This window comes from Ovis aries, chromosome 9 (genome assembly GCF_016772045.2).
Source record: "Ovis aries strain OAR_USU_Benz2616 breed Rambouillet chromosome 9, ARS-UI_Ramb_v3.0, whole genome shotgun sequence".
Lineage (NCBI taxonomy): Eukaryota > Metazoa > Chordata > Mammalia > Artiodactyla > Bovidae > Ovis > Ovis aries.
Window position 1 is genome coordinate 33,898,904 of NC_056062.1, and position 3,614 is coordinate 33,902,517.

The window sequence follows — 3,614 nt, forward strand, 5'->3', positions numbered from 1 at the left end:
TTTTTCTTGGGGATGGTCTTGATCACTGTCTCCTGTACAATGTCATGAACCTCTGACCATAGTTCTTCAGGCACTCAATCAGATCTAATCCCTTGAATCTATCTGTTACTTTCACTGTATAATCATAAAGGATTTGATTCAGATCATACCTGAATGGTCTAGTGGTTTTCCCTACTTTCTTCAATTTAAGTCTGAATTTGGCAATAAGGAGTTTGTGATCTGAGTCACAGTGAGCTCCTGGTCTTGTTTTTCCTGACTGTATAGAGCTTCTCCATCTTTGGCTGCAAAGAATACAATCAATCTGATTTTGGTATTGACTATCTGGTGATGTCCATGTGTAGAATCTTCTCTTGAGTTGTTGGGAGAGGGTGTTTGCTATGACCAGTGCATTTCTCTCAGCAAAACTCTGTTACCCTTTGCCCCAATTCATTTTGTACTCCAAGGCCAAATTTGCCTATTATTCCAGGTTTGACTTTTTACTTTATCATCCCAGTCCTCTCTAATGAAAAGAACATCTTTTTTGGGTATTTGTTATAGAAGGTCTTATAGGTCCTCATAGAACTGTTCAACTTCAGCTTCTTCAGCATTACTGGTTGGGACATAGACTTGGGGCATAGACTTGGATCACTGTGATACTGAATTGTTTGCCTTGGAAATGAACAGAGATCATTCTGTCAGTTTTGAGATTGCACCCAAGTACTGCATTTTGGACTCTTTTGTTGACTATGATGGCTACTCCATGTCTTCTAAGGAATTCTTCCCTACAGTAGTAGATATAATGGTCATCTGAGTTAAATTCACCCATTCCAGTCCATTTACATTCACTGATTCCTAAAATGTTGATGTTCACTCTTGCCATCTCCTGTTTGGCCACTTCCAATTTACCCTGATTCATGGACCTAACATCCAGGTTTCTATGCAATATTGCTCTTTACAGTATCGGACTTTACTTCCAACACCAGTCACATCCACAACTGGGTGTCACTTTTACTTTGGCTGTGTCTCTTCATGATTTCTGGAGTTAATCCTCTACTCATCTCCAGTAGCATATTGGGCACCTACTGACCTGGGGAGTTCATCTTTCAGTGTCCTATCTTTTGCCTTTTCATGCTGTTCTCAAGGCAAGAATGCTGAAGTGGTTTGCTATTCCCTTCTCCAGTGGACCACATTTTGTCAGAACTCCCCACCATGACCAGTCTGCCTTGGGTGGCCCTACACGGCATGGCTCATAGTTTCATTGAGTTAGACAAGGCGGTGGCCCATGTGATCAGTTTGATTAGTTTTCTGTGATTGTGGTTTTCGTTCTCTCTTCCCTTTGCAGGATAAGGATAAGAGGCTTATGGAAGCTTCCCGATGGGAGAAAGAAAGCTAACTGTGGGGGAAACTGGGTCTTGTTCTGGTGGTCAGTGCCATGCTCAGTAAATTTTTAATCCAATTTTCTGTTAATGGGTCGTGCTGTGTTCCCTCCCTGTTGTTTAACCTGAGACAAAAGTATCAGTTCAGTTCAGTTGCTCAGTTGTGCCCAACTCTTTGTGACCCCATGGACTGCAGCACGCAAAATTTCCCTATCCATCACCAACTCTCAGAGCTTGCTCAAACTCATGTCTATCATGTCGGTGATGCCATCCAACCATCTCATCCTCTGTCGTCCCCTTCTTCTCCTGCTTTCAGCCTTTCCCAGCATCAGGGTCTTTTCTAATGAGTCAGTTCTTCCCATCAAGTTGCCAAAGTATTGGAGTTTCAGCTTCAGCATCGGTCCTTCCAATGAAGATTCAGAACTGATTTATTTTAGGATTGACTGGTTTGATCTCCTTGAGAACAAACTATGGTGGAAGTAATGAAGATAATGGCAACCTTCTTCAAAAGGTCCCGGGCACTCACTGCTTCACTCTCTGCCCCTGACCCTGCAGCAGGCCACCACTGACCCATGCCTCTGCTGGAGACTCCTGGACACTCACAGACAAGTATGAGTCAGTCACTTGTGGGGTCACTGTTCCTTTCTCCTAGGTCCTGGTGCACGCAAGGTTTTGTTTATGCCCTCCAAGTGTCTGTTTCCCCAGTCCTGTGTAAGTTCAGGCAGCTCTATGGTGGGGTTAATGGTGACCTCTTCCGAAAGGGCTTATGCCATACCCAGGTCTGCTGCACCCAGAGCCCCTGCCCCTCCAGCAGGCCACTGCTGACTGCTACTGCAGGTACATCTGCAGGAGACATTCAAACACTCAAAGGCAGGTCTGGCCTCATCTCTGCAGGGTCTGCTGGTATGCACAAGGTTTTGTTTGAGCCCTCTGAGCGTCTCTGGTAGGTATGGGGTTTGATTCTAAAGGAGATTTCACCACTCCTAGCATCTTGCTGGGGCTTCTCCTTTGCCCTTGGATGTGGGCTATCTTTTTTTGGTGGGATCCAACATTCTCCTACTGATGGTTGTTCAGAAGTGAGTTGCAATTTTGGAGTCCTCTCAGGAGAAGATGAGCACATGTCTTTCTACTCTGTCTTCTTGGTTAGTGGCTCCTATACACTAAACAAATATTTCAATGAAATGAAATTTAAAAAGCCAACTCATTATTTTTTAATAACCAGTTGTTTTTTTTTTAATTTTCTGAGTTTGAGAGTATGATTTCAGGAATCAGCCTATCTGGATTTGCATCCTGTCCTTCACATTAAAAACATATTACACTGGAGAAGCTATTTAAACTTTTAGGACTTTGCTCTCTTCTGTAAGTAAGGAGCATATTATAATCTATTTCATGAAGTTGTTGAGCACATCAAAGGAGATAACGCAAGTTAAGCACTTAGCAAGAATGCCTTATACAGAATAAATTCAAATGTGGCTCTTATTTTGGGAATAAACTTTAGAGAAAAAGATAACTGACTTCTTCAGTTTGTAAATAACTTTTGCATAATGCCACAGTTATAAATATGTTCTTGTTCATAAACCACAACTGCCATTCAAACAAGGTTGTTGAATGAATTAGAACTTAAGAGAATGTGTTTGCAGACTGTTTTGCAATGTAATTCCAAATCAGTTTAAAAAAAATTTTCTCCAAAATTGGATGTATGCATCTTTTTTAACTCACAATTCTTTATAGTGAAAAATAGCACAGAAAACTTTGCAAAGCTTTTTAAAGTGCAGCAATTTTCTGTTTAAAATTAAACCAGTAGAAACTAAATTAAATCAGTCTTGGTGGTGAGAGTTGAAAAAAGGCAACTAGTTTAATGAGTGTGTAGGTTTCAACTGTCCCAAAGAGTCACCCCCAAACTCAGACCACATCCAGTCTGGCCCAGATACAGATATGTGTAAGTCAGTAAATACTTCAGGACATAGGTACGGACTTTAATGATTCATTTAACAAAATCAGGAGATTCTGAAGACAGCAGACTGCTTTAGCAACATCCCTGGATGCTTCAGTTGTTGGAGAGAATTAACATTCCTTGGTGGGAACACAAGTCCCTAGTGGGGAGGCTGGACTACTGTACCTCCTGCATTTTTCCATGAATTGATCAAAACTCTGCAACTGCGGAACATCAGTGTCCCAATGTATTGAAAATACATTGCTGTATTCCACGTATTAAAAATATACCAATAATGACAGGCCTTAAAAATGGACAAAAACATA